Source organism: Numida meleagris, chromosome 3 (assembly GCF_002078875.1).
Source record: "Numida meleagris isolate 19003 breed g44 Domestic line chromosome 3, NumMel1.0, whole genome shotgun sequence".
Classification (NCBI taxonomy): domain Eukaryota; kingdom Metazoa; phylum Chordata; class Aves; order Galliformes; family Numididae; genus Numida; species Numida meleagris.
The window spans coordinates 70433262-70441367 of NC_034411.1; the positions used below are offsets into that span (position 1 = coordinate 70433262).

The window sequence follows — 8106 nt, forward strand, 5'->3', positions numbered from 1 at the left end:
CCCTACTGATGCTTTTTGCTGACTGTATCATACACACAAGCCAGATAGAAAAATAGATTTACCATTTCTTGTTCATTATAAAGTTACTTTCTATGGTACTTCTGTGCCTTTCCTTCTTAAGAGCAGGGGCCAGGAGTATCCCTACACATCATATATCTCTTGACTCGGCTCAATTTATCTATGTTATATGATAGTTGTATCCCATGATGGTATACAAGAAGCCAAAGTAAACCTGAAATCCCACCTTTCTTTTGTCATACCTGTCCCCATCTACATGATATTACCAGAAGAACAGATTGTTTGTACATGATTAATTTCACACTTGATCCATCTATGTGGTAGCTAGGTTGGTTCTGGAGAAACATGCATTTGTATGCATGAATAGCATACGAACAGTATTCACCCACGTTCCTTTTTCTTACCTAAGTCATGTCACAAAGTTCACTTAAAGTCCACACCTGAGATCTGGATTTAATTCAAGTTGCTTGAACCTGATGTCAAGTGCAAGCTTGGTCCCAGTCTTAAAAGACCTCCCCTACAAATGAATAAATCTGCATACAGCTTTAAAAGAAGTTTGGGAAAAACACATACACACTTCTCTATGTTCTCTACTGGGATTTATGTTCTCCATATATTTAAGAAGGAAGTGAACAGTATATAATTTGAATCTCCTCACCTACTATGTAAACCACGTCATTTGGGATATCTACTGAATATCAATCTGAAGCAGTTGAAGTTGGCTTTGCAACAGCTGCAATACTAGGGCTGTAAATAACGAAATGAGCTACTCACTTTTGAGATAAAGGGCAACTTATGCTCACAATCACCCAATCCAAAAAACTGCAGTGAGAGCAAAGCAAACATCCAGCTCATAAAACTCTCTGGATAATTTTTTGGAAATTGTTAGAGGTCAGCATTGAAAGTCTGAGTAGAGCCAAAAACACCAGTGACTGAGGGAAGCAGTTTAAGAAGTGGTGTCAGTTCTCATTGGTAAAATAGAAAATCACAAAGCATTTCTTAGTTCATATTTGGATAAATGACATTAACAAACACAGAACTATAATTTTTTTTGAAAAGCAGGGTGGAAACAATCTGTCTCCACTTCCTTTTGTCATCTATTAGTTTCTACAGCTCTTGTAAGTGACTCTGCCCTCAGACTGTAATTTGGGGATTTTTTTTGTGCATTGTGAATGTAGAAATCAGTTAATGATTAGGATTTTTGTTACTTTTAATTCCTAGATTACTTAATTTTCCCAAATATGAGAAGATAACAATTTTAAAAAAAAATCAATATATAATACATGACTACAGAACTGATAATGAAAATACTTACATGATTAAACCTTATCATGACCAGAGAGTTTACAGACTAAGGAAATTTCAACTGTAATCAAATGTAAGTTTTATTTTCCTGTTTTGAAAGACTACAAATCTTTGAATACGATTTTGAAAATCAAATGTTTCCAAATTTAAGTAAGAGAGCTCTTCAATTCCTCAGATGCAGCAGCATTTTTTAATCTTCTTTATTACAGTAAGAACACTCAGGTCATGATAAGGTCATATTCAATCATTCATCCTGCAGTCATTAATTATGTGTTTTATACAGCATGTGCACTCAGAATAAATAAGTATAAATGCTCTTTATAAGTCATGGAAGGTATAGGTTTCTTTGTAACCCACTTTAAGAGAATAATATAATGATGAATATAAATGTTTTGCCATAATTAAATATTTATGACAAAGACTGAAAATTTTCTAAAAGACCTTTTTATCCAGATATTTCAGAAATTAATTGTAGGGGTAGATAGTTTAAAATAACCAGTAAAAATCAAAGCTGAGAGCTGAATCGTGGAACTTAGGTATGAAATTGACTTACTGCCTTCATGCTTAAGGAAAGGCTTTCAAATGCAAACTGCATACAGGCAGATATTCCCAAATGTGAACAATGAAGAAAATAAAAATGCTGTCTATGAAATACTCATGACACTAAAATAAAAAGGTGCCACTTAAGTACATCTCTGCAATTAGAGCAGCTGATCTGAAAATCGGATCTGTTAACATTATCCAGTGGTCTCATAAGTGTCAGAATCAATTAAGATTTCTTCTATTAAGTTTATTCTGAAAGTATCTAAAAATGAAAGACACTCTCTTTTGACTGCTGCTCATTTGAAATTGGCATTTTCATGTGGCAGATGGTGACCTTATCCCTGTGCTTTAGCAAAAATGATTTTTATTAAGCCTAAACAAGTGTGAACAGTGCTAATTTCCTGCAGCAGGCAGAATTTTAATGAGAGCATATAATGATGGGAGAAGTCCTACCTCACCATATGGAAAAATGTGCATTATGCCAACACAGTAGGCTCCTAACAAGGAAGCCCCTTATAATTATATCCAACTTTCTACTTTATTGATAGTCATGGAACATATTTATTTTATGACTTCTAGGACTTGCTAAGGGCTGTTTGCAGCTAGTTTGTATCCTTAAAACTAAACATGTAATAAGAGAAGACACTGGAAGGACTGCATGAATTCTAAGGATGTTGTAGTTAAAAATTAGAAGTTGTTATTTTCACCTGTTTATTTCTATTAAGACATAAAGACTTAATCCACTGCTAGTTTAAGAATGCAGTTAATCACAGTAAACTGTATTTAAAAATGTATATTGTCTTAAAAGTGCAAGTTTGATATCTATACCAAAAATTTTTTGTGAGTTTCACCTTATTGCTGCCTCTGACAAACAAATGAGAAGGCATGGAGAAAATAATGTCAGACTCTTCTTGGAGTCATACAGTGACCAGATAAGAAGCAGTGAGTGTAAGACAAAATAAGTGAAATTCTGAGTTGATTCTGGTAAAGAATATTCCCAGTGAGATTCACAAACTCAGAAACAGGTTTCTCGAAGAAATTGTGATATATCTGGAGATATTCATCTGAACAAGACTCTAGTCTTCATGATCAAAGTTGGCCCTGCTTTAAGGTGGATGTTGGACCAAAAGATCTCCAGAGATCCCTTCCAACTGGAATTATTCTGAGCAGGCACCAACATTTAGGCATCATTATTCTAGAATAAGACAAGTAACAGCATGAATAACAGATTTCACTTTAGGGTTTCTGACTGAATCTAGTTGGAATACCAATTAACTGGTCTTAAGAAAGAAAGACAATAATTAACAATGTGAAATCTTCTGCCTTAGGAAAGTCTGTCAAAAAGTTTCCACATTGAAACTGTCCAGGACTTAAATAATAACTTAGAATATACGATGAAAGTGTAGTAATGAAGTGAAACTTTAAAAACATGTCCTTTTCCTTACTTAGATAAAGATTTAAATTTTCAACACTTAGAACTGACATTGTAAAGCTAATATTGCAAACAGATCACAGCAGTGTTTCCCAGACACTGACTGTGAGAACATGATGTTCTTAAAGGAGGAAGATAATACATTACTCTCTTTCTTAATATAACAGAGAACAGAAGAGGCAAAAGTCACTCTAGAAGCTTGAACACTTTTGCCCATCTTCTTTACAAGCAAATAGATTGCTAGTGTTACTTACAGCTGCTTAGTAGTCTGTGAGGGAAAGAAAATATTACAAATATACTAATGTTTTGTTCTGCAGTAACTCCATCCTGGCTGTGACATCTGAGTGGGAGTAACGCATCTACTGTTTGATGAGGAAGTCAAGAGCAATCTTGAGGTCACTGAAAGAACTCATAGACTGAGTTGATAACTAAAAGTCACCACTAATTTTAAAAACGTCAATGAATATGAAATGTACATTCCTTCAGAGAAAACAAAGAAAGCAGCAGAAATAAAGTAGAAGATAGAGAACAAATCTGACCAAAGTTACCCAAGGGACTGCTGCCTCCTATATGATAGTTATAATTGTTTTGATTAATCATGGCAGTCACATTATTTAGGAACAGAAATGTTTCCTCTTCAATAGTGAAAAACCTTCAGTCCTTCCTGTAAAATTTCCTACTTCAGTTTCATTGCTGCAGTGCATTTTCAGTGATTACAGGTGCCAGAATGAAAATTAAAAAATGCGTAGTGACACATTATAGCGCAAGTAGAAATTGTTTAACTATGACTGAATGAGCAGACAGTGGGATGGACCTAGCTGGAGGCCAGTAATGAATTGAGTACCCCAGGGATCAATACTGAGCCCGGTCCTGATTAACACCTTTGTTAACAATCTGGACAATGCAGTATAGTGCACACTCATTAAGTTCGCATATGACAAAAAAGTGGGGGAAGTAGATGACTCAGTAGAGGTTTGCACTGCCATCCAGAGATGGCAGCCTAGAGAGGTGGACTGGCAAGAATCTTATGAAGTTCAAAAAGTGCAAGGCCTGTGCCTGGGGAGGAATAGCCCTACAAACTAGGACATCCTGGGAGTCACCCAACTGGAAAGCCGCTCTGCAGAGATGGACCTGAGATAGACAACAAGTTGAACATGATCCACCACTGTGCCCTTGCTGCAAAGAAGGCTAACATTAGACATGATCCTTCCCCACTACTCAGCACTGGTGTAATGTTGGCGCTGGAGTAATGTGTACAGTTCTGTGGCCCCTAGTATAAGAGAGTTATGAACATATTGGAGAAAGTCCAACATATGGCCACCAAGATGGTCAGTGGACTGGATGGCCTCTCCTATGAGGAGAGGCAGAGAGAGATGAGACTGTTGAGCCTGGAAAATAAGACACTCATGGGGAGAACGTATCTATGTGTGCAAATACCTGAAGGAAAAGTGCAGAGAATGTGGAGCCAGACTCTTTTTAGTGGTACACAGTGCCAGGACAAGAGGCAATGGGCATGAAATGAAGCATAAGAGGTTCCCTCTGAACATCAGATAGCACTTCTGTGCTGTGCGGGTGATGGAGCACTGGCACATGTTGCCCAGAGATCTTGTGGATCTCCCTCCTTGGAGATCTTCAAAAGCTGCCTGGACATGGGCCTTGGACACCCTGCTCTGGGAGTCCTTGCTTGGGCAGAGGGCTTGGACCAGATAACTTCTGGAGGTCCCTTCCAAACTCAACCATTCTATGAGTCTGTGACTCCATAACATGACTTACATGACATGTCTTTTATGGGAAAATGTTGGATGCTTTACAGCAGTTTGATTTATATTTTGATTTTTGACTAAATTTTGTTGCAGCTTATCTCAGTGACTTTTCACTAATCTGTAATTAATTCAGAAATGTAGATGTTGTCTGAATGTCCCTGGGTATTACAAAATTCTGGGCTGCATTAAAAGAGGAGTGGTCAGCAGGGAGAGGGAGGTGGTGGTCCCCCTCTACTCGGCTCTTGTGAGGCCCCATCTGGAGTACTGTGTCCAGGCCTGGGGCCCCCAGCACGACAAAGACGCGGAGCTCTTGGAACGAGTTCAGAGGAGGGCAACCAAAATGATCAGAGGGCTGAAGCACCTCTCCTGTGAGGAAAGGTTGAAGGAACTGGGCTTGTTCAGTGTGGAGAAGAGAAGGCTCCAGGGAGACCTCATTGTGGCCTTCCAATACTTGAAGGGAGCGTATAAACGGGAGGGGGATTGATTGTTTGTGAGGGTAGATAGTGATAGGACAAGGGGGAATGGTTTTAAGCTGAGACAGAGGAGGTTTAGGTTAGCTATTAGGAGGAAGTTTTTCACACAGAGGGTGGTGACACACTGGAACAGGTTGCCCAGGGAGGTTGTGGATGCCCCATCCCTGGAGGTATTCAAGGCCAGGCTGGATGTGGCTCTGGGCAGCCTGGTCTAGTGGTTGGCAACCCTGCACTCAGCAGGGGGGTTGAAACTTGATGATCTTTGAGGTCCTTTTCAACCCAGGCCATTCTATGACTTTATATAAAATCTATGTTTTGTTTTGAAAGAGACACACCTGATATATGTGGTAAGTAACATTCAGCATCTTCCTGATTTTAAAATGTAGGAAATATTCACGCAATCATTTTAGTACCTTGCCACACTCCAGAGGATGAGTCTTCTTGTGACAGTAATCTACCTCTTTTCTCTTGTCTTTCCTTATTTTTTACTGAATTCAGTTCTATCCTCTCAAAATAGCTTTTCTGGTCTCTGTCAATCTCAGCTTATTTGAAGTTTACTGAGTTCTTTTAGCAGTATTCTTATGCCTACTGTGCAATTTATTTTTCCTTTGTATTAAAATATATATCTTTCTCCTCCGTCTTGCTTGAAATGGTTATAAATTTATAAAATAAAAAAAAGAACAGAAGAACATATCTGAGGATATAAGAGATAGACTTCGGTTGCTTACAGAAGTTAGTATCATTGTCACCTTGAGAGTTTGCACCTCTAGTATGAGAACAGAATGTATTTAGTCTGCAAAACAACTGCATGTATTAGTTATCATTGACCTCAGAGAAACTTAATGATGCCCAAAATGATAGTGTTTAGAGAGATAACAGATACTAAAACAAAGATATTCCTACTGAGTAGATTCAAGCTGTGATTTTTTCAAAAATATCATGCTGTACCTAAGGTTATACAGATTTTCATGGAAGTGATAAAAACAATGCCCCATGATAATTTCACGTTCCTGTTAAAAAGAACTGGAACGCAAAACACATGCAAAGAAGAAGGGTCAGTATAAAGCAGGATTAGAATACTATCTGTACTCTCAACCCTCATAGTTTAATTGACTAAACCATTCCTAGATGAACTTTTCAGAAAATAGTTTCCAGAGACAGCCATTCAGTATAGCAAATATCAACACAAATGGCAAGCAATTGAAAATATCCTTTTTTTAATATGAAACTGCAAGTAATCTTAAAAGTAAGAAAAATATAAGTTCTTTTTTTGTTGTTTTAGCTCATTATTACAACTACCCTCAGACTGATGTTTGTCAGGGAAGAAGTTTTCATGATGAAAGAAGGGAAGGTCAGGAGTGCACAGGAAAAAAAAAGAAAACATTCAAATATAGACTTCTAAGTGCTTTTTTTTAATCAATAACCAAGTAAATAAATAAATGCAGAACAACCAGACAGAGAAGAAAAGCCTTGAACTCTGAGAGACAATTTATAATGTTATGTTATGAAAAAAATTAAGAGAGACAAAATAAAATAGGTTTGAGCAATAAAATATTCACGAAACTAACTCTTTAGCCAACATACTAGTGTTTCATATTTTAACTGCTGCAGTTCTTTATAGCCTCAATGAGATCCTTAAGCACTTTTATCTTATAATTTTATTGCTTTTAAAAGAAGATACCGAGAGGGGTCTTCCAAGTTTGCCTAACACTGGAAAGTATAATAATTTAGTCTTTCAAAGATACTATTGGACCTCTTGGTTACAGTTCTCCTAGCCTAAAAATTTGTCAGCTTTCTTTTTTTTTTTTTTTGGTCAGTCTTTAGAAATAGTAAAAGCTGATAAAGCTTTATTTCTAAGTCTTTCTGATTCTCAACATCCCAGAGAAAACTTTCTATTATAGAGAAATGCAAGAGTCACACTTTCTTGTGGACTGAAAAGAGCAAATAGACTGCATCATGTCAGTCGAAATTTCTGCGTGCTGAAGTAGGAGAGGCTATATTTGTAATTAACATGACTACTTGCTCAATTTTGTACAATGTGGCAACTACTGAGGTTTTCCAGCAAAAAATAGAAAAGACAGGGAATTTGTAAGTACTGGGATCACATAATCATAGAATCCTATAATAGAATCACTAAGGTTGGAAAAGATCTCTAAGATCATCCACTCCAACCATCCACCTACCACCAATAGTTCTCACTAAACCATGCCCCTCAGTACAACATCTAAACATTTCTTGAACATCTCTAGGGACAGTAACTCCACGACCTCCTGGGGCAGCCCGTTCTGGTGCCTGACCACTCTCTTGGAGAAGAAGTATTTCCTAATGTCCAACTTGAATCCCTCTTGGTGCAACTTAAGGTTTCCCTCTGCTCCTATTGCTGTTATGTGGGAGAAGAGGCTGACTCCCGCTTTACCGCAACCTCCCTCAGGTAGCTGTAGAGATCAATAAGGTCACTTCTGAGCTTTCTCCTCTCTAGACTGAACAATCCCAGCTCCCTCAGCCGCTCCTCATCAGGCCTGTGCTCCTGACCCCTCACCAGCTTTGTTGCCCTCCTCTGAACATGCTCCAG

General features: G+C 37.8%; 1 protein-coding gene across 7 annotated transcripts in view; it reads right to left on the reverse strand.

Moving 5' to 3' along the window:
• Window positions 1-8106, reverse strand: part of GRIK2 (glutamate ionotropic receptor kainate type subunit 2) — a 461962-nt gene that overhangs the window by 304950 nt on the left and 148906 nt on the right. The gene's annotated exons all lie outside the window — the stretch shown is intronic.